Here is a 24,431-nt window from a genome sequence, read left to right as displayed (position 1 = left end):
ATACTAAGGAAAAGATGAAAATGATATTAAAAGCAAGAGCATTCTGTCACATATTAACCATGTTTTATAAATTCAGTGTTAGGACAAAAGATATTACAGATTTTAACTTTCAAAAGTAAAGTAACAATTTTAGCACACTTTGGGAAATAGTCATATGTGAAATTTTTACAGAGAACTTTTTATCATCTAGGTCCATTATATTCAAAATACTAGGCAGAAAATAAATTAAAATGTGTGAGAAAACAGAAAAGCTAAGACATTATTCTCCAGGTATAGATTTTTCTTAAGAAAAAGGAAGAATTCTTAAGGTTGTGGTCTTTTTTTGGTTGTTATAGAAAGTTCAGGTGAGGATAAGCTCCTGTTGGACACTCATGAACCACCCGTTCATTCTCAATTTAGGATACCAAGGAACACAAATCTGACATCAAGGTCAAACAAAATCCTGTATCTGTAACCTTGGCAACGTTTTGAAAACACCGAGAGATTACCAAGTAAACTATTCATTCTTTAATGATTTCTTGTTAAGTCCCATTCTGGTCACTGATTAGAAGTGTCACTATGCTGTATTAAAAAACTTCTTCTACTCTTTCAAATCATCTTCTAAAATGTTGAGTCAACATGGACTGTGTCATACAACACAATCCTCATTTATTGTCACGTTTATGTTGATAGTATTTGTTAAATAATTAGCATAGTAGAAAAGATAGGGAAACACAACATTCCCACATGATTCGAATGTTCCTCCATGTGCATTATCTAATGTTCCTCCCCCAAAGAGTACCTGAATAGACATAATATAATTCTTTCTAACTTGAGTGGCAGCCCACGGTACGTCTGTAGATGTAACTGCTAATGATGTTATCATTTTTGCCCTATTACCCTAAGGGACACCTGTTCAGATGCAAGACTGACTTTCTTCCAGTCATCTTGATCCAGTCCCAAGATGTCCTAAAGTGTGTAACTTTGTTTAGAATAATGTTAAGTGTCACTTATGTCCTTACTACTTCCATGCAGCAACGTTCAAACTAAATACAATTTGACTTCCTTATGTAAAGCTTCAGGAAAATTTAGGGCTTTAATGAAACAAAATAAAAAAATGTCACCCCATTCCTATGTAAATTAGAGAAAATGAGGAGTAGGAGGGAGGAAATATCTAACACATTTTCTTTTATTAATACTTTTAAATAGCAAAGAAACTCTCCCAAGGATATTGCCCCTTTGAAGATAAAGTTCCATTTGCATAAACTGGAGGGGCCTCTTTAATGTAGTTTTCATTATCTTGACTCCAAAGTGACTGATGTCAAGATCAAGGGAGTCAATCAGGGCAGATACACTCCAGGACACCACGGAGAAATAAATCAGCCCATCCTCTCCACCCAGAAGAGTTCTGCTTCACGAAGGGGATTTGTGTCTCTCCTTTCTGAAGCAGGCAGCCAAGTTCCATTATTATAACAACTGACTCCCATCTCTTAGAAGTCTCTCATTCTTTAAGATAATTGGGGTGCCCTGCATCAGTTATCTAATAGGCTAATGAACTTTGGAGATAAACCAGTTCTTGACCATTTCTTGCCCTCTGAACACTCCCAGGACACCAACCCCATTTAGCCATTTATCTTATTATGTTAAAAAGAGAAAATTAACCCTAAAGAAAATGAGATAGCCCCTTGACTGTTGGCTGAAGGTGGTATGGGTCATCTTGTGGAGAGAGAGGGACAAAGGACGGAGAAGAATCAACACATTTATTAGATCCTTTGTGACAATTAATGCTTTGCATCTCTCAGCCATTTTCTCCCAGCTACAATTGCATTTTAGCTATAGAGTTTCTCTGTCTGCTGGCCTTTTCTTTTTTCAACCTCAGTTATCCAGTGTACTGAATGATGAGGCATGTCTACTGGGTTATCATAGGTGTGGGTGAATTAAAAATGTCATCATTTGGTCTTTATTTCACAAGCTTGACTTAGTGCTGTTTTCACTTGAAAAATACAAATGTGAAAACTATAATTTATTACTGTACTAGTGATTCAAGATGTTTTGCTTGGATCTTGTGTATACAATCAGTTACCAACATTCCAGCCTGTTTTGCTTTAGTTGGCTACTAGTTTACTACCCTCAATTTCATTCTCTAAATCTGTGTTTAAAAACAGTTTAACTATACTTTGATTCTGTTTGAGAAAGCAGTTATGAGCTCCCCTCACTAATGCACAGCAACATATTAAATGTTGTTTATAAAATGTCATTTTAAGGCAGATGACAAAGCTCCAAATGATTTATTCAGCGATTCTTTAATTTCACACATACTATTTTATCCTAATAGATATCAGAGGCTGGGTCACTTCCAGAGTATATAAAGAGGTTATTTCGACTAAGACACTTGAATGGCCTTGAAATCCCAGTCTCGTTGAGGTTGTGAAACTTGTAGCTAGAACAATCAGCCTTCCTGCTCTATGAGCAACCCCTACTGGACAATTGTTCAATTTGTGTTGCTGAACCACCAGAAGCATCTGTTCTTTTCTGTTCTCTCTCCTCCCTATTGTGAGAATTTTTTTTGTTAAATTATGCCACTTCTTTTCTAATATTGAATATTTAGTTAGACACACCAAAAAACATCCTATACAATGTTTTGACCGTCTTAAAATAGGAATAGTACTATGTTTTCTCAATCTGTTCTCCCATGCAAGGAAATTTTCTGTATCTAATAATCAAAGAATTCCTTTAGTTTCGTAAATGTAGCTCAGAATTCCAATAACTGTTAGAAAATGCAATAAACTAAATAGAAATAATGCTATTTTTATTTGGTTTGGTTATCTCTCCTTTGAACAATTAAGTTTCAGATAAAACTTTATTTGTTTATTGTTTTCTATGTGTCCCAGGACTTTAATAATATCTACGCTGATCTGGTTTTTATTCTCAGCTACTAAGAGTTTTTTTTCTTCTTAAAGTTTTATCTTTAACACAAAATAATTCTACATATTTATGGGGTACAATTAGTTTTTATGTTACTTAAATTTATCACAATAAAAAATTAAAAAGCCAAAAAAAGGCTTAGTCTTTAAAGCAGTATAGTATACATATACATAGCAACACACAAAAAATATATTTATCACCAGCTACTGATTATGAAAATTTTCTTTTACTACAAGCATCTGACTATAATGTAGGATTTCTCTTTCCACAAAAAATAACAGAACAAAACAAATCATTATTTACCAGTGCCCCAACAATGCACTTTACTTTTTACCATAAAATATACATCGTCACTTTATAAATTGCTGGTGAAAGACATTAAATTGTCACTAACCTATTTATATACAAGAGTAGCAAACAACTAAAGTTAGTTACATGATTCTGAGAAAGTATATATGCTAACTAAATCTCCATTAGTTGGTGTAGCCCACAAAGTCTCTTTAAAGAGAAATTAACAAGAAATGCCAAACTGAGTCTGAGATAGATTTAGACCCAAATCTTCCTTTTCTTATATGCACTGAAAATGGAAATATGGTTTGTTTGAAGTTACACTTCACTTCAGTTTTGTTACCTAAACTCTGAGATTTGAGGAGTTAAAAGCTTATTACTAAGGTCCCAGGTCAGTGTTTCAAAAAGTTTATTCCATAGAAAAGTAACATTTTTAAAATGTCATAGTCATTTTTTAAATGTCAAGTTTAATAATGTAAACAAGCTGCTGTGTTGCAGTATTTCTTAAAGCCTCTAATTTGCCAAAGTACTTTGGTGTCTCCGCAAAGCTTACATAGACTGTGAAGCTTACAAAACTCATCAGACAAGAGAACATCTCTCTGGACTGATGTTTTAAAACATAAAATTTGGAAAGTTTTCTCTTAAGTCATCCAGCCTTTTTCTTTCTGAGTCTTTTTAAGAAAAATGATGATCCATTCCTTTCCAATCTGTAGTTATTACATTGGGCATTAACTCTGTGAATGGGTCTGAAATATGCTGTCTTTTCTGAGATGCATTCACCACTTATCCCAGGAGATAGGTATTATTAACTCCATCTCATAGATGAAGAACTTGAGACTCGGAAGTGGCCAGGGCAGGTCTCTAGCACAAGATGTGCTCACTGCAGGGTCTGCCTTCCTTTTTTTATGCTGTGTTACACAGACTGTTCTCTTTTGTTGACACTCTTTAGTGGCTTCTCTGGTAAGCCAAGGTCATGTGGCCTGCTTGGGATCGATATGGGCCACCCCACACTGGCAATCTTGATGGTTTCCTTTTCTACCACTGCAGTCTATGTTAACTTGAATTCTGTCTCTATTGTGGGAAAAAATTACACATTGATTGCTAATTTTACTTAGAATTTTACCCATTCTAAAGGCCTATCATTTATGACATACAGGGTAGGGTGGAGAATGCATAAATTTTAAAATACTAATCAGACATAAATTTGGAAATAACTGAAAGGAACTTTTGTTAAAGAGCAACTGGAGGTCAACATTCATGTTAGAGGTGGTCTATGTTTTCTTCCCCTTTACCTACAAGCCAAATATTACAAAGCCAGAAACCACAAAGCAGCCCTTTCCATCTCACAGTAATAAGGCATTAACAGCCCATTGAAAAATCAACATATAATTTAGTTTTATACTGCTTACTAAAGTCCCTCTACTCTTTGGTACTTAAATGAATATGAGATCAGAAAGAGCAATACAAAGTGACCCACAAACCCCTCAGAAAAGTTTTGGTGAAACATATATTTAAGCTTCTGGATTATCGTCTGTTAGCATTAATGGGGATAAATTAAATACTTAAATTGCAGATAGTTTTTTGTTAGGCAGTAGTAGGTAACCCTCTTATGCAGAACATAAACTTGAGGGCACAAATTGATCTCAGTGGTTTGCCATGTTTCCTATCTCCTGAAAGCACTGTCTCAGGTGCTTTTTCTTCATCTTCAATTGCGTGAGTTTCATTCACTGTTAAGTAAAGACCTTCTATGCATATGTAAATACTGCAAAGCAAATAAAATTAGTATTTTGCTCAGAATTTTCCAAGGCAGAAGAATTCCAAGGAGTCATTTATAAATAAATATGTATTAAACAAATATCTGATAATATTATTAAATTTTTTCCCTATAATCCCTTAGTGGAAAACCATAATCTCAAGGTATACGATCAAACAGAAATATGCTTTTTTTTCTGAGTGGGGAGAGGCAAATTCCCTAAAGGTTATTTAGCAACTCTATTATCAAACCTGACATACCTTTTACATTGTACAGAAGAAAGGTATAATGCCAAAATATGCTAGTTGCATGCCGTATCTCTTGTTTACAAAATTGGTTACTTTGTCCTGTCTTTATTCAAATTTAGAGAATATTTTCTCTCAAAATAATTAGTCTTCTCTTTTCTAGGAATAAATTCATGCACAATATATACTAGAGCCACATTTAAAAAAAAAATGGCACATTAGCAATTTGACCCTGGTGTAAATAGAAAGGGGGCTGCCTGTCTTTTTCAGAACAGCAGAAAGAATACAAAAAGATCTCTAATTCCAGAAAAGAAACATGGACATAGATTGTGCCAAACATTAAAGAAATGTCTGGAGGGGATTGTTGTTCCACAAAAGATGGATTGGCTAAAATATTTATGCTCAAAAACACCTTTTCAGCATCAATCTGCAAAGAGTCAAAGTTTAAAAATGCCAGTTTCTGCTAAAACAAAACCAAAATATCCTTATATACCTATCACACAACCTATGAACTATTATAAGATATAATGTATAAATATTTTAGTTTCACAAATGCAAACTGTGGTCTTTGCATCTTGGCATATTATAATCAGTAACATCTCTTCACTAGTCTTTTCAAAGTTCACATCTAGCATTCAGGAATATAAAATATGTATAAAAATCTCTTTAGTTATGGGGGCCCTTGCTCAAAGGGTTGAGAAACAAGCAGCAATATGCTATCTGGAACTGAACCAGCAGGACTGCTTCACAAACTTTGTGCCTCATTATATAGTCACTGCCTCTGTACCTTTCCCAAGGATGCTTAGGCCATTTGATGAAACACCACTATTTGATGTTAATAAATCTTGATTTGAGGCATAAAATTACCCATGGAAGAATATCTTCTACACATCATGATGGAATTTGTGTCCTGCCTTACAGATAAATTTGTGTCCAGCCTTATAGATAAAATTTGGACAATTTGGATTATTCCATCTTCCTATAGTTGACAAGTACACCAAAAATGCTTATTTTAAGCCAAACATAGCCACAGAAGAAATATGCCACCAACCAAACCAATGATATCCTGTTTAAATCAAAGGAAAACTAGGCTGCTAGTGATCCTAATGGCCATAAGCCAAACTTGGACCATAAATCTATCATGCTAAGCAGTAGGCCTTGTTGCTACCATGGTTGCATAAAACTAGTTATAAACAACATTGCAGTAAAACTGTAAGCCAACAAAAGCTTTATCTTTAGTGTGAAAATCTCCAAGAATATCATGCACTATCTGGTTAAGAGAACTTTTAATAACATTTCTAAGACATTCCTAAAAAGACTTTTGGTTATCATTATTTTTCTCTCCTTTAAATCATTCCTCTCAGACGATTTAGATCCTCTGCAGCAATTACCATTGACCCTTGTGACATTGCTTCTTAGCTATATCCTACTAGAAAAGCCATGCGTGTTTCTGAATTTTGAAAATTGTAAGGAAGGCTATAGTACCTAAAATCTCTCTTTCTGTCTCCCATGTCTTAGTTTAAATTCATTATCCTACAATGGGAGAGAAATATTGTATTCATTTGGAACTTGCAATAATGTTTAGAAAAGAAAGCTCCCCAAAATCCAGGTTCAGGATTTCTTCCCTAAGGTTAGGCTAGTCTCTAGCAACTCATTTTTATGTTTTAATGGTGTGTATGTTTATAAGTTATTTCTCAGTGTAAGTCTTTGTAAATTGTATTTTTAATTTAGCTGCTCCCACTTGGTAATTTTAATTTATGTGACAGAATACAGGTTCAAAAGCAATAAACTTAAATTACTTTTAAAGTAGACTATAATTAAAACTTCCATTAAGTTCAACTGTCCTTCCTTTACTTTTTCTAAGTAAGTGATATTTTAATTTATTTCAATGGAAAACGGTTTGTACCAGGTAGCTAACAACAGCCCAAGTGTCTCATGGAAAGATATTTACTTGTCTTAACCTTTCTCTGTAACCATTACAGTCCTTGTCATTTTGACTTCCTTTCAGCTAGTGACCTCTGCCCTGCTCCAAGTTAAAGATAAACTAAAAGACATTTCCCCTGAATGTGTGCTTCTTCGAGTTTTTGGTGGAAACAGTAGGATCTAGTTGTCTAACCAATTATCTCCTATTTGAAAGGACATGTGGGGTGAGTAATTGTGTATTGGAAGAAGGTGTACAAAGAAGTAAACAGGAAAAAAAGAATATGCCAACTATAAGTGAACCCAGAATTCAGTATTAAAATAGGGAAATGAAAACTATTAGAGAATAAACATACCTTTCATGAGTCAGCTTTTATCAGTAATATGTAGGGCATATGTAAAAATATTTATAAAATAATTGATTGGTAAATGTCATTGGAATTGGAGTAAGGCAAATCATCTTTTGTACATTTGCACATTATTTGCAAAATTTGTATATAAATACACTAGAAATGGAAACTTGGTAATTTAGAGGTATAGAAATGCATTCCCATTGTTAGTAGTCAAACTAAGACTAGACTAAACAGACTCAGCTTTATACAGCAGCATTTTTCCACCACCATTTCTTGGTCTCTGGGTATAGGATTCTTTATGATACTCCTTTTGAAATCCTATTTTTTATTCCATTTGTTGAAAACTAAGAGTAATGGTGTAAAACAAACTGATGTGTAGAAAAATAATTGTAAATAATACATGTACATATAGATATAGCTTGTGTGTATATATATATATGTGTGTGTGTGTGTGTGTGTATGTGTGTGTGTGTATATATGTGTGTGTGTGTGTGTGTGTGTGTATGTGTGTGTGTGTGTATATGTGTGTGTGTGTGTGTGTGTGTGTATATATATATATATATATAGTCATTTTGCTCAATTTTCAGGTTATATGGGCTGTTTGTGGAGTTTCCATGTTTTCAGTTAGCTTATAAATGGAAATCTGATAGCTATCTCACTCCTTCACACATTACATTAGGGAAAAATTCTATAAAGTAAAAAGATATCTAGCCAGACTTTATACTAGATAATGTGGAAAATTTATTGGTTAAAGACTAAAACAATCTTTATTATAAGAGACCACACCTCAATATACAATGAAGAAAAATGTTTCCCTTGTGGAAAAAAAAAAAAAACAAACGTAATAAAATATGTCCATCTAGCCATAAAACCCTGCAGAAATATACAGCTTTCCCTTTTCTTCCCTTTCTGAATTCCTATTCATTTTGAGTCAGGATAGCCTAGTCCACTAATTAACCTTCAGGTCCTTGAGGTCACTTCCTTGGATCTGTTCTCTATATGTTGAAATAATTTATTCCATGGTAAATATAAAGATACCTGAATATTGCCAATATAATGATGTCCTACATCTACTAAAATACCTAAAATTGTGAAAAATGAAAGAATACAAAATTCACTAAAGTAATTTTGAATAGCACAGATATTATTTATCCCAATATAGACATTAATTTCCAATCAATGGGGGTTCTATGATAGTATCAATTATAACATCAAAATATTGTTTTAAATTATGTCACATACCTTTGAATTTGTTATTTCAAGAATATTAAACTAGTCTGTGGTTCTGTAAGCAAATACACATAAAGGGATCTGGCATGACTAGTGAATTGAGTAGGTTTATTTAAATGGTATGTACTTAAATCAGTTGTACTATTTACTCACTTATGTTACATATTGAACAGCTTATTGCCTATGCTGGAAAATGTGTTGCCCTAGCAAATAAAGCTGCATTAAGAATTTTGATAGGATTAGAAAGGATAAGTGTTTAAATATTTATATTTATGTAAAGTACAGGGTACTTGGAAAATACAGACTTTAAACAATTATTAAAATATGAACTCTCAAAGCACTACAATATTTGTGCCTATCATGTAGTACCTAACATCTTTTCTCTAATAATTTTATATATGTATAGTTTATCCTCCTCTTATCAGGTTATAAGCTTATTGGAGCCAGGTGGGACCACGTCTGTCACTTAAAACAATGCCTTGCACATTCTGATGTGCAGTAAGCACTTAAAGAAATAAAGATTTCTGTTGATTTAGTTGAATTATTTTATGAGGATTTTTACATATGAAGGTGAGAAAATTCCAACCACTCTTTTAAATATAGAGTTTTCCTATAACTATGAACAGAGAGGAACATCTTTTGTATAAATGTTGATAGACAGAGGTAAAACTTCAGAATCCACCAGCTAGGTTAAGGAGACCTCAGCCATTTGTGAAGAATTTATTCCAGGTTATACATTTAAATTTGTGTTTTTCTAGATATTCTAAGAGGTGAAGGGAATGAATATATATATTTACACTTTAAAACATTAATACATAAAGTAAATTCTACATCAAGTATGTAAGAATTGAAGAGTTGGGGATTTCATAAATGACATTTGCAGTCTTCCAAGCCATGACCACAAGATGTAAAATTTATGAACTACAGATGAATAGAAGAATTAAAAATTCTAAGAAATGTATTTAATATGAAGGAGAAAAACAGGGCCACAACTGTGAAGCCATTCATACACTGACTTCCTGACCGATGAGTTTTTCATATTCCACTTTTGCCTTTGCTTTCTACAAGTGCTGGCATATTATCATCAAACTGATTGGAGAGAATAAAGAAGTCTTGGTTGAAAAGTTAGCATAGTAGCAAATGGCTTTCTGATTTGATGTTGAAAGTATTGTATTTTGAAGTTATATTCAATAGTTTGAGTCATACCCAAGCGTCTGTTACTGTATCACCACAAATTGAGTGAGACTCCCAGCCAGTGTTGCAATCTTTCTGGCTATGGACTAGGGATGGAATCTGAGCTCTACCATAGTTTAGATGTACTTCCGCTTTAGCACTCTGAAATCTTCATTTTTTATTTGGTAAATATGAGATGGTACTTAACTGATAAACATAAGTTACTGGGCATGGTGTGTGGCAATTAATTAGCTTTCAATCCCTACTACCTTTCATTTTTGTTACTGTTGTCATTATCTAACATCCTTGCCAACAATACAATTTTGCCATTCTATACTATTTTTAATAGTGCTTAAACTTTAAATACTGGCACACGCTATTTCTGCATATATTTTATGACTAATTTAGTTAGGTTATTTTCATTACTGAGGAACATCAAAAACCCTGTCAGCATAGAATGTTTCTCCCATCTCACCCCACCCCATCCTTAGGAGGAAACCTATTTGCCAATTCTAGTTCAAAAATAGTAAATCAGCATTCACTTGACATTTTCTTAAAAGCTCAACAAGTCTTTCTTTTCACTAGTTAGAATTTTGAAGGAAATTATATGAACATAAAAGAAAAAGAATTTTAAAACTAAGACAGTAATTCAATATTTGTCTGTCTTCCTGATAACTGTCAAGAAAGCTGTGGCTATGTCACATCTTTACCTGTCAGCATGGGTCAGCAAAACATAGCCTTTCAAAGAAGATCAACACTTTCAATTCACAAATGAGGAAACTGAGGCATGGAACACCTAGAAATCTTATAGCTGGCCAAGATCAAGAAAAAACTGGCTCTTCTGATCTTTGCTTCTCCATCACACAGGCCAGCCTGGTTGGGTAAGCTGCTTCCCACAGTTAAGTGGAAAAGGGAGTGATACAGTTAGAACACACAATGAAAAGTACAGCACAGTGCATAATGACGCTTCATTTTCTGAGCTTTCTAGCAAAACACCAGTAGATTTCATAGCTTAGAGAATTGCTGTATGACAGTCTTTTCTTATTTCAGTATACTCCAACTAACCTTTCTAGAGGTTGTGGTAAGCCACAGTGAGGGTGGAGGACAGTTTCTCCATAAATTATCTTCAAAGAGAGATTCAGTCATATTTTATTTAACAACAAAAAAAATGGAAGGACCTTGAGGAGGATAAGTAACAAGAAAAAGAAAACCACTTAAAACCGAATAGGGAGGATCACGCTACAGAATAAACCATTTTCCTTCAAATTTCAAATGTTGAAAATCAAGAGAAATGATGAGATAAACAACTAGAAGATTGGCTTTAGAATATAACTTAGGTGGAGGGGAGTTTTCCTTGATACCACTAGGAAAAGTACGCAAAGAAAAAGGTTCACTTATAAATATACATATACATATACATGTATATGTATATATATTATGTGTGGGGGTTACTTCATAAACCAACTGTCTCTTGGAGTAGGAAATAAGATTCCCAAGCTGTTGAGGAATCATCAATCTATATCATGTTTTAGGATCTTGATCTTATATTTAAAATTTAGATATATGCCATTTTAAAACTGGGTACCTTGCTTAAAGGTATTCATTCACACTCATTAATACAGAGTTCATCAGAAGACGCCTTTAAACCATCTAAAAGTTATCATCAGTTGGTATATTAAAGCCCTTTCAGTAACCTGATAGTTCTATTGTATATTTGTTTGTTTCTTAATTGTTGCTCCTCAGGTTGGTATTGAACTTCTGGGCTCAAGCAATCTGCTCACCTTCTCCTACCAAAGTGCTGGGATGATAGGTGTGAGCCACCACACCTGGCCTAACAGGATAGTTTTGATTAAAAGAAAGTTTTTGTTGCTAGATGGATCAAATTTTGTTTTCTGGTCCTGATGAGTTAAATATTCTTTTATTTTTGAAACAGGATCTGGCTCTGTTGCCCAGCTGGAGTGCAGTGGGCTGATGATTCACTGCAATCTCCACCTTCAGGCTCAAGTGATCCTCCCACCTCAGCCTCCTGAGTAGATGGGACTACAGGCATGTGCCATTACGCATGGCTAACTTTTGTATTTTTTTGTAGAGACAGATTTTGCCATGCTACTTAGGCTGGTCTTGAACTCCTGAGCTCAAGCGATCTGCCCACTTTGTCCTCCCAAAGTGCTGGGATTATAGGTGTGAGCCACTGCACCTGGCCTAGCATGATAGTTTTGATTTTAAAAAGTTTTGTCAGTAAGATGGATCAAATATTGCTTTCTGGTCCTCATGAGTTAAGTATTCTTTTATTTTAGGGTAAATACAACTTGAAAATTTAAAAAGTTTGAAAAATGGAAGCATGCCACAGAAATTACACATAGAAAACTCAACTAATAGTAGCTCAAACTTTGATGCCTCCAGCTTGTTAACAAGCAGAGTTGAAATAAAACAATGAAAAAATTGGTTTCTGCCAGCACGATCTTCCCATTTTAAGTGAAAAACACAACAGCTCACTCAATATACCTATAAGAAATAAGCAATCCCTTCAATATTTTTTTCCATTAACATAAACAAAAAATAAACTATTATAATTATCAGAGGAAGCTGTTCCTCAAAGTAACCCAGTGGATAACAGAGGTCATGAAACTGCAGTGTGGGGATGTAAAGATCCTTCATACTTTCAGTCTTTAGGAGAACCAGGGACAAAGTGTCAAACCCTGAGCAGAAATCTCTGGGTTCTGCTCAGAAGTAGTGACGTTTAATGGAAAAAACATGGAACTGGATGTAAGTTTTGATAACAGTTTGGCAACTTAGAAGCTGGAAGATCTTGATCAATACTGATACAGGTTTTGTGCTTTATATATATTTTGACCATAGTGGCACAAATGACATTGTATTTTTTATCATTTTTTATTTAAAATTTTAGGATAATGTAAAAATAAAATTTGGAGTAAGGTTTACTACAAGCCAAATTAATTTGTAAGTTTAATTACAAGGACTTTTTCTGTACAGCTTGCTGTTTCCAAATCTCTATTGGAAATTGCATAATTAATTACTTTCATTATCGTTATTTGTTTTCTGTAAAAAAAAAAAAAAAGAATTTCACAAGGATTACATTTTCTAGCAGAAACAAGATTGTACCATTTTAATACCTATATTCTAGGACCATATTTTCCATTAACAAATAAATACTCTCTCGTTAAAATTTTTAAGGAGATCTCTATTTCTGAATTAACTACAACTTCATGATTAATTTGATTTCAAACTTTAGTCTTGTTATACTTTATAACATTTTCAACAAAGTATCAATAGTGAAAAAAAGGCCTTTATAAAAAAAAAAAGACTGCATTTCTGTCATTGCTATATTTTATTTAGAGAATATGGGTGTTTCCCAATATTAAAAATATATTCATTCTTAAAGAGTTACCAGCAAAACAACTTTTCTTAGATGGATACAACTTTATTCTAAAATCAATATGTAGAGTGAGTGTGAATGTGTGTAGGTGTGTGTGTGCACCCTCAGAAAAATCACACTCTAAATACACATATAAAGAAAATAAAAATGAAAAATTCACCATCCACAAAGAACTATAAAATACAGTAATGTATCCCAAAGTGGATACAATGAATGAAGTTTTAAATACAGTTACACAGAAGAAATGATGATAGCATTAGAAGAGAAAAAGCACGAAGTTCTCTTTGTTATTGTTTACTTGTCCTTAAAATGCAAAATCTATACAGATCATTGGTTTGGAAATAAGACTTATACTTTGTATGTGGCAGCCGTATCATAAGGTCATTATAAATGTTTGTATTGTGAATGTCAATTATGTTCTGAGAATTGTGTTGGTAAATAGAATTTAAATTTTTAGGTTTTAATTTCCTTTTCTTTAATAATTTAACCTTTTATTCTAAATTTAAAAATGCAGTCAGAGGTAAAGGCTTTTCTTGCAAATTTTAGCAAAATGAAATAGATAATAATTTGATTAAAAAATCCCAATCTATTGAGAAGCAATGGTTCTGTTAGCTTTAGACAAAGGATATTTCCTTGAGACAGATTGTCATTTATTCAGCATAGGCCCTACAGGTTACTCTGAAGGCCAAGAGATGTCAGAGGGTGGGGCTGTATCTTGGCATCTGGGACAGTAGCTCCTATGGAATAGATGCTCTGTGTGATTAAACTAACTTTCTTAGTGCAGGATTAAGACCAAGGGCACATCTTGAAGTTCTAAAGTGTGCATGTATCTATAATCAGTTAAGAATCTCAGATCCCGGACAACTAATTTTAAAATCTGGATGTTCAAATAAATGTATCACCTTGGACAAGTAACTTTGACTCATGAAAGATGCTGTTAATTCTGCTGGCAATTTAGGCAGAAGTCCTCACTGCAAATCAAGTTCCTATGTTGCAGCATATATTTTGAAATCTTCTGTTTTTCTTCAAATGTTCTTTATTAATTTTAAAGCTTTGAAACTATTATATAACAATAACATGTTATTAAAGAGAATTTTTAAAAACTGAACACATTGTAAAAGAAAAAAGTTTAAAAAGTACTTTAACTTCAGAAGGAAGGCTAAAATATTGAGAACAATTCTGAAAGTAACTAAATGTACTAATCACCATCTTTTTATGAAAGCAAGACAAAACTGGATTATTCTAGTTCAAAAACCAAACAAAATATTTTCTTTTTCAACAATGAATTTACTGAAAGATTTAGAGATTTGGCAAGATGAAGAAAATCACACAAAAATACACACATGAACCAAAGAAGGCTTGAATTAGAATGACAGTTTGTCAGCTAAGTTTAGGGATAAAGCAATGTAATGAAAATTGTCCTGTGTTTTTAGTAACAAAATAGTAGCAAACTAAAACTTTTTGATTATAAATTGATAATAATCTCAATCCTGTATTAAGCCATAGAGAGCAACAGCTCTTCTTCGTGTACTCAACATTTCTTTTTCACTTCCTCAAGGCCAAAATGTCATCCTTTTTTGTAAAACAAAATCAAAACCAAATGGTAAAAATGCAATGATTTGTTTAAACAAACAGTCAGAATTTCAGTGGTTTTTATCTGCAGCATCCCAAGCAACCAAACAAAGCCAAGATATTGTTCATCTCCTTGACAGACAAAGAGCCTCAGAGGTCCAGAGTGACATGCCCGAAGGCTGGCACGTGATTGGGCTAATTAAATTAAATAGCAGGAAACAGCTTTTCCATATGCCACTGCCTGGCCACACACAAACTGTAACAGTAAATCTTTTATACTAGTCAAGGAAAAGTGTAACCATTAAAAAATATACAGTATCAACACACCATCCAAGAATCAGAAGTTGCATATCCACATAACCTCCCTGGGTCTGAACTTTAATGCCAAATGTTGAAAACTTCCAAATTCACTTTAGGAGTCATCCAGAAGTCCATGGTAATTAAAGAGGATGAAAAAGAAACACCTCTCCCCTATAAAGGTTCCCTAACATTAACTTCAGCTAATATTCTGATTGCTTTAAGAACACATTTCTATACCAAATAAAATAAAAATCTAATAGTTCCTAATCAAAGTTAAAATCTATTGCTCACTTTCCACCCCTTTTACTTCCTTCCTCTGCGTTACAGAACTGAAGATGAAGACATAAATGTTTTAAAAGGCATAAAAGCCTTTTAAATATTTTGAGAAAACTCTCCTAGTAGGCTCCCCACAATTTTTAGGTGAATGGCATGATTTTCTCTAAGTTTGCCACTGCAGTTCTAGGCTTTTGGTCAAGAAAATATCATTTTAAACATATCTATACTTTCATGTTTCTAGAAAAGTTCCCCTGGGTTGGTAGGTCCCATTAATTTTTATCAGTCATGGTTTAGATTGGCATTGATTTCTAATGCAAGAAACATGAACTATGCCATAGTAATTGTTATCATGGATAAAGAAACCACAAACTAAGCATTGTGGTGGAAAACTACAAGTAAGAAAACTGCTTAATAGGGATCCTGAATTAGAAGACTGCAAGGCAATTTTCACTTACAGCCATAGAAAACGTAGAATCATTGCATACCATCCATGGCTTATCTCTTTAAATAGAAGCAATAAAATATAATGTAATATACAAAATATAAATAATATTCAATTTTTAAAATAAAAACTATACTTATGTTACTTAGTATTTAGATGCTATAAATAGTTCATTAACTATGCTTCATACTGGAATTAAAAGTTTTCATAAGATGTATTATTTCTTACTATACTAAAGAGTTACTGAATTAACTGAACATGATCTAATAAATTTAGTAGGGTCAGTGTTACTCGGTGAAGAAAAGGAAGTGGGGGGAAGGTGGGAGGGAGGGAGGGTAGAGAAAGAAAGGAAAAGAAAGAAATGGAAGAGAAAGAAAAGAAAGAAAAGGAAGGAGAGAGAAAGAAAAGAAAGAAAAGAGGAAGAAAAAGAAAAGAAAGACGTGGGAGGGAAGGGTAAAGAAAGAGAAAGATGAAAGAAAAAAGAAAGGGAGTGGGAGTGTGGGAAAGAGGAATGAGAGAGAAAGTCTAAATCTTTAAATGATATTAGAAAAAAAATTTTTAACTAGATTGTTTTATTGTTTTCACTTGGTTTATCAGTGTAATTGCAGGATGCCATAGGTCCTCTAAAACACATGGATAAAAATTTCCATTCAGTCTGTCTTTGTCTGTATATGTATAAGTAATTGTTAATGGTGGTTCCCTCATATCTGCCTTTACTTACTTACTTACTTACTTACTTACTTATTTAGAGATGGAGTCTCGCTCTGTTTCAAGGCTGGAGTGCAGTGGCGCAATGGTGGCCCACTGCAACCTCTGATTCCCTAGTTCAAGAGATTCTCCTGCCTCAACATCCCAAGTAGGTGAGACTATAGGCATAGGCCACCACACCCACAGTGTGGTGTGCCTATAGGCACAGGCCACCATGCCCACTGTGTGAATCTCTTGAACTAGATAAACCATATCTGCCTTTAAAGTTAATATTTGAATGTAAAGAGTACCAAAATACAAGAAATTCAAAGCCTGGTTGAAAATGACCAAGCCACACTGGAGAACTGACTTGGGAGGTAGGACCCTGTAAGTGACTAGCTTCTAAAGTGAAGACAAGACTAACACTGAGTTGAAGCAGCTCATTCAACTCAGTGTTAATCTTGTCTTCACTTTAGAAGCTAGTCACTTGCTAGCTCCTAATTTACCGAATTCAATCCTTTCTGTCCATCTTCATTCCTGCACCAGGGTCCTAGACTGAGATTAATTATTCCCTGCGGTCATCCATCCCTGTAAACACTCCAGAGAACTCACAAATTTTAGTGAGCAAGAGAGAAGCCAAGTTGAGTGTAAAGGTTATGATAGACTTGCACAAACAAAACTTTAAAATAAGACTTGAATGTTTCAAGTGAACGTTCTTTAAAGAAAGACAACAATTTAAATTGTCTAACACTGAATGGAAATTTACTAGACATTAAACAGAATAAGAAAATATGAACCATATTCAAGAGAAAAATTAAGCAGTAGTAGCAGACCCCAAAATGGCAAAAACAGAATTAGCATACAAGGGCATTAAACATAAATACACTCAAAGATTTAAAGAAAAACATGAATATATTGCAGAGATAAATGGAAAATATATCTGTATTTCTAGATGTGAAAAGCTCAAGATCTTAAATTAAAAATTTCCCAGATGTGATTAACAGAAGTTCATCCACTAGGAAGAAGAGATGTGTACAGCAATAGAAAATGTACAGAAGAAAACATGAGGAAAAATATGGAAATTTAAATATCTATGAGACCATATAAAGCAGTGTACCTTATATGTAACTGGAGTCCCCCTCAGAAAAGAGAGAAAATAATTAGCAGGAAACATATCAGATGAAACAACACCTGACATTTAAAAAAATTTTTAAAGTACAAACCCACAGATATAGAAGTTCAGTGAACCGAAGAAGGATATACACAGAGAAAACCACATGAAGGGACATCATAATCAATTTGCTAAAAACAAGTATTAACCAAAAACTCTTATATACAAGCAGAGAAAAATGAACTCTAATGTTAAGAGTTACTAAATAGCAAAAGTAATCAAGATTCTGTGGTATTGGTGTAAAGATAGAGATCAATCGAATAAAGAGTTCAGAAATCTGCTAACACTTACATGTTCAATTGATTTCTAACAAAAAAAAGAGGTGCTGAAAAATATAATTCTGTAAGATAATGAACCTCAACCTTTCTTCACATCATATAAAAATAATTCAAAATTACTCTTTTATTTTAATGTAAAAACTAAGGTGGAAGGAGAAAGCATGGGAACAAATTATTCTTGAAAGGACACTAAAGCACTAACCACAGAAGAACAAATTGATAGAATGGGACACATCAAGTGTTAGTGTTAGTGCTTAAATATTCTAATCTTCCAAACAGAAGGCCAACTACAAAATAGGTGAAATTATTTGTAACATATTTATGTAGAAATAGATTGTATCTAAAATACATGATTTGATAACCAACAATAAAAAGACATGCCTCAATTTTAAAAAATGAGCAACATAATGCAGTCATTAGATGCATACAGTTAAAAAAACCCTGACAGTATCAAGTATTAACAAGAATGCAGAGTAATACACAAATACATTGTTGATGAGACTGTAAAACAGTAATTAATTAAAAATAATTTGGCAGCTTCCTATAAAGTTAACCGTATGCTTAGTGTACAACTCATATTCACTCCTAATAACTCAAATGAAATAAATTTCTACAAAAACTTTTATAAGATATTCATGGTAGTTTCATTCATAGTCACTCACACCTAAAAATAACCTACATTTCCACCAACAGACAAATACATGAGCAAATTGTGACATATCCGTATGGTGGCTAACTATTCAGCAATAAATAGGACCATATCACTGGTATATACATGGATGGATCTCAGAAGCATTTTCTGATTGGAAAAAAAAAATCCAGACTGAAAACATCACAAACTGTTTTTTATATGATTCACCTAATGAACTTCTAGAAAAAAAAACAAAAAAACCCAAAAACTAATGTATAATGTCGGAAAACAGCTAAATAGTTGACTGTGGCTGGGTGGAGGGTGAGGATGTGAGCCTGATTACAAAGAGGGCAGGAGAGAATCCTCTGGAATGATGAAATATTCTCTATCTAGGTAGTGGTATATACATTTCTCAAAATTTTTAAAAAAGTACATATATATCAAGTAGAGTTTGTATGAAAATTATAGTTCAAAAAGTAGATTAAAAATTACTAAGATTTAGGAAGTTGTGTGTAAACACAGTAAAAATATAATTTTAAAATTTTAATTTAAACAGCAGGCCAAAAATCCCAGGACATTAAAAATTAGAATTTTTTTAATCCCTGGGAGAGCCTCTTTGTAAGGAAAAAAAAAATATTATCTGCTTCCATATCCAGAAGAAGGTTATATTGTTATACAATTGACCATTGTAAACATATAAAGACATAAAACACATAGATTTTAAGATATGTATGCAATAAAGAATATATATAATAAAGGAACCAAGTTGGGTATTTTTATGAGTTTGTCAGAAAATTCAAATAATTAAGCAAAAATCAAATAATTTATAATAGGCAGCAGAAAAATTAACATTTAATGTGCTATAATTCATAAAGTATAAAACTTTTTAAAAAGATTTGATAGTACCATCTTCATGATCAAAATATATATCTAAGATGCTAAAATATAGTGTAAAGTAGACTTACTCTTCACCATGTTAAATGAAGGGAATAGAGAGGGGACAAATGGCTATTCAAAATCATGCAGTCAAATTACTTAAGATCAAGAAATCATTGCAAGATTTCCCATTCTAAGTTCTTTTTACCTAATTAGAGATAGTAGGTGGGGGAGAGGGGAGTTTCCCAGAACATTTGTTAAAAAGCAGAGACAGAAAAATCTTAGCATTCTTTATTTCATGCTGATTCCAAAGAAAGACAGAGTCCATATACAACCCCGCACTGCTAAATTTGACTGGCTTTAAAAATAAAAAAAAGAAAGAAAGGCAGAGTCCAATGCAAATATGACAAGAGAACCCCCTGCAGTCTACTAAGCAAAGCCATTTTTCTGAGTTTTGCTTTCTGATTGATGGCTTTGGTGCTGATAATAGGGTGGGAATTAAATTTAGAGGAGACCTGGGCACAGACATTGCTTATCCAAAGATCCTCCCTGATCAATACACATTCTGTAATACATCCTTCAGAACAATGATCAAGTTAATCATTCATACCTAGAGTTGGTTTAAAATTGGTGAATCATTAGTTAAAGTTTCTTGAAAAAAATCCAGGATTTTATTTTATTTTGTTTTTAAGACAGAGTCTCTCACTGTCACCCAGGCTGTAGTGCAGTGGCACGATCTTGGCTCACTGCAATCTCTGCCTCCTGGGTTTAAGCAATTCTCCTGCCTCAGCCTCCTGAGTAGCTGAGACTACAGGCATGTGCCACCATGCCCAGCTAATTTTTTTGTATTTTTAATAGAGACAGGGTTTCACCGTGTTGGCCAGGATGGTCTCCATCTCCTGACCTTGTGATCTGCCCACCTCGGCCTCCCAAAGTGCTGGGATTACAGGTGTGAGCCACCGTGCCCGGCCCCAGGATTCTTTTTATGGGAGGTAAAAGGAGATAGAAGAAAAGGCAGTGGAGAGGAAGAAGAGGAATAATGTACTCACAGGATCTCCCAAAGAACATTCCAACCTGAGGACTTCCCTGTAAGTCATGAAAGGGCTTCATGATTACATGTATATGTACATATATATATGATGAACACAATAGAGTACATATGCAGTTTCATGCATAGATCTCAAAGACAATGCAAAATGCTACTGTTTTTGATGCATACATAGGTTTTGATGCATACCTAGTCAAAACAGCACATCACTTTCCACATTCCGTAAGTTTTCTTTAAATATGCATAAAGAGGAGGCTGATTCACTCTCTAAGAAAGATTAATATGAATCGTTTTGTCTTCTCTCCAAGCTCTCACTTTCAAAAATTATCTATAGAATACATGGAAATAAAAAAATTAATACTATAAAGAGATCATTCAAATTAATCTAGATTTTATATTTTTATCTTAAAATGTATGCTAAATATTAGAAGTCATAGTCAAATTCATATATAATCATAAATTATATAAATTAATATGGTATGAGTACTGTTAAATAATAAATTCATCAGGAAAAAAATTTCCATCATTTACCATTGGCTGAAAATGAAAATTAAATAACAGCTATTTTTACTAAAGCCAGTTTAGAAAATATATTACTAATGAGGACACTGAACACAACAAATAGTCCATCAAGTAAAAAATGATTCTATATTTCACATAGAAAACAAAAGTGAGAATAAAATCATAGTGTGGAAGAAAATGACCTTTTGCCATTTATATCTGAATAAGATAAATGTAAAAAAAAATCCATTAAAGTTCAGTTAAGCATTTCACAGGTTGCCTGAGTGGCTCTAGGAACAATGATGAACACAATCGACCTCAAAAAGCAAAAGGATATAATGCCACATAGATAATGATTAAAGAAGAATTATATGGTAAACTATGGAACTGATTTCAACTTGGAGAGTTCTGGAGGGCTGGGGAAATCACAGATGGCCTGGTCAGAGTACAAAGGTTGAATTATGAGGACTGTAGCTCTCTGAAACCATTTAGTCGAAATATTAGGAAGAAATCACTGTAGGCTGTACCACAGTAAATGGGAAAATGGTATTGGTATTTTATAGTAACTTAATTGAATTAGGATAAATATCACACTGATGTAAAAAGGGGCTACTGCAATGAGAGAAGCATGGATTTGTTTTACTGTTCATTAATAGCTGGAGAAAGCAAAGCCAAAGGGGAAGTGAAGGAATATGATGAGCCTAAATCAGAAACAGGAGGACCAACTGCCTATAAGTGACAAAGGAATGGAGATAATGAAAGATGACTATATGATAATCTATCCTACTGTCTAAATGCTGGTCTCATCAACAACAACAACAAAAAGAAAAAGCAGGAAAACCAGCCCATATTATGGATGAATTTACTAACTTTGAGATGAGAATGGAGCAATAAGTGAATTACCCTTACAACTACTATGGATAATAAAACATATGGTAGACTTCAAGTTATCTTTAAGGTAAAGGAGAAGGATCTTTAAACCCTTACACCATTAAGATGCCTCAGATATCTGCTAACACTAACATTTTATGCCTCTATATTAATTAAGAGTGATAGAAAGATACTGGCAAGAGCAAATATTCATCTGTTCAAGTTTTACAGCCCCAGCCCATCTATTTTCAGATTGATGTGATCTGTCAATTAACAAAATATAAAATGAGATGAAGATGATCTAAAGCAGAAACATAAATAGAAATAAAAATATGTGAGTCACAAATGCAAGCCATATATATTCTTTTTGAATAGCCACATTGAAAAAGTAAAACAGGTAAGATTAAATTTAGTGATGTTATATGACTTAACATATCTTTTAAATATTATTTCAATATGTAATCGATAGACATCATCCTTAATGAGATATTAATATACTTCTTTTACTATATCTTTGAAATCTGCTGTGCATTTTCTACTTAGGCTGCATCTCAATTCTTGCTGTCCACATTTTAAATGTTCAATAGGTACATGTGGCTACTAGTTGGGACAGTGCAAATGTAGGGTTTTTTCCAGAAATTTTGTCAGGGGAGGCATAAAGATCAAAGCGAATACATGAATATTAGTTCAACATATTTTTTTTTTCAAGACATGCTCTCGTTCCATCACTCAGGCTAGATCATAGCTCAGTGTGGCCTCACACTCCTGAGCTCAACAGTCCTCCTGCCCTCACCTCCCAGGTATCTAGGACTACAGGCACACCTCCACACCTGGCTTCAACATAAAATTCAAGTGTACTTAGTAAAACTGAGCAACCAAGGTAGGATTTTAAAATCATATTCATTTCATGAATACAAATAACTGATTCAATTTTTAAAGAGCACCAGAAAAAAAGAAATAATAAACATAGGAGTGTATCATTTCAGTGATATTTTCAGAAGAAAAAAAGGAACAGTATCAAAAACTAGAAAGCAACAAGGGTCAGCCACAGAAATATCAGAAAAGCAAGACCAAAATCCACTAGTAATTGCAACTAGCAGTTGCAAAAACTGCAATTACTTTAGCATCAACTAATAGAAATAAGGAAAATGAAGATAATGTATGAGAAAATGAGTCCAATAATCATGAAGTTCATATGTCTTTAAAAATAACTTAAATGCATGAAAGAATATTATTTTAAAAACAATGTGTATGACACAAAATTGATCAAAGGTCTAAAATTAAGTGCTAAAATTATATTAATAAAACTCTAAGAAGACAAAATAAGTATAAATCTTTATAACCTTGGATGAGATTACAGTTCAAAAGGAAAAAGAGATAAACTGCACTTCAGCAAAATGCAAAACTTTTGTGCATCAGAGAACACTTAAGAAAATGAAAAGGCAACTGTCAGAATAGGAGAAAATATTTGCAACTTATATACCCGATAAAGGTCTAGTACCCAAAGCATATCTGAAAGCACAGCTCAAAAACAAAAGCAAGCCAATTAGAAAATGGACAAAGGACTTGAACAGATGTTGCCCCTAAGAAGTTATAGAAATGGCCAGTAGCAAATGAAAAGATGCTCAACATCATTAGTCAATAATTAAATAAAAATCAAAGCAAAAATGAAAGCAATGCATACCCACTTGATGGCTACCATCAATAAAACAGGGAAATAACAAATGGAGAAGATGTGGAGGAACTGGAACCCTCATACATTGCTAGCAGGAAAGTATAGTTCAACTATGTGGAAAACAGTTTGACAGTTACTCAAAAAGTTAAACAGTTAACCATATGACCCAGAAATTTCACTCGTAGATGTATACCCAGGAGAAATGAAAATATATCTTCACACAAAAGACTTGTAACATGAATGTTTACAACAGCATTATTCATAAAAGTGAAAACTGTGTGAAACTGCTGAATGAACAAAAAAAGTCATATAACCATAAAAGGGAATATTACTCAGCCATAAGAATGAAGTACTGATGCTGTGGATGAACCCTGAAAATCTTACACATAAGGAAAGAAGCCAGGCACAAAAGGGCATATAACACATGACTTCATTTATATGAAATATCCACAACAGGCAAATCCACAGAGACATAAAGCAGATTAGCGGTTGTCAGGGGCAAGAAGGAGTGTGGACGGGAGTGACTGCTTAGTTGGTACAAGATACTTTTTTTGAGTTGGGGTTAATGAAAGTGTTTGGGAATTAGATACTAGTGATGGCTGGCTACAACAGCACTGTGAATGTTTTAGAACCTATTGAAGTAATTCTAGTAAATATAGTGAGAATAGCCTATACTTGAGTTAAAATGCAGAAGCAGCTGAGAACAACATACAAAAATAGGAGACAGGATATTTTGAAAACTGAGTCAGAGAATCTGAGGATCTTAGGTAAAAGCTATTAAAAATCAGGCCAGATTTCAGGAAGTGGTTTGGGGCACTTGGCCATCTCCAAAACAGTATTT

General features: G+C 33.5%; 1 protein-coding gene across 1 annotated transcript in view; it reads right to left on the bottom strand.

Annotated features, from left to right (window-relative positions):
- HDAC9 (histone deacetylase 9) overlaps window positions 1-24,431 on the bottom strand; it is a 900,368-nt gene that overhangs the window by 299,444 nt on the left and 576,493 nt on the right. The gene's annotated exons all lie outside the window — the stretch shown is intronic.

The sequence above is a fragment of the Cebus imitator genome, unplaced genomic scaffold (assembly GCF_001604975.1).
Source record: "Cebus imitator isolate Cc_AM_T3 unplaced genomic scaffold, Cebus_imitator-1.0 Scaffold45, whole genome shotgun sequence".
Taxonomy (NCBI): domain Eukaryota; kingdom Metazoa; phylum Chordata; class Mammalia; order Primates; family Cebidae; genus Cebus; species Cebus imitator.
This window is presented reverse-complemented; position numbering and strand designations above follow the sequence as displayed.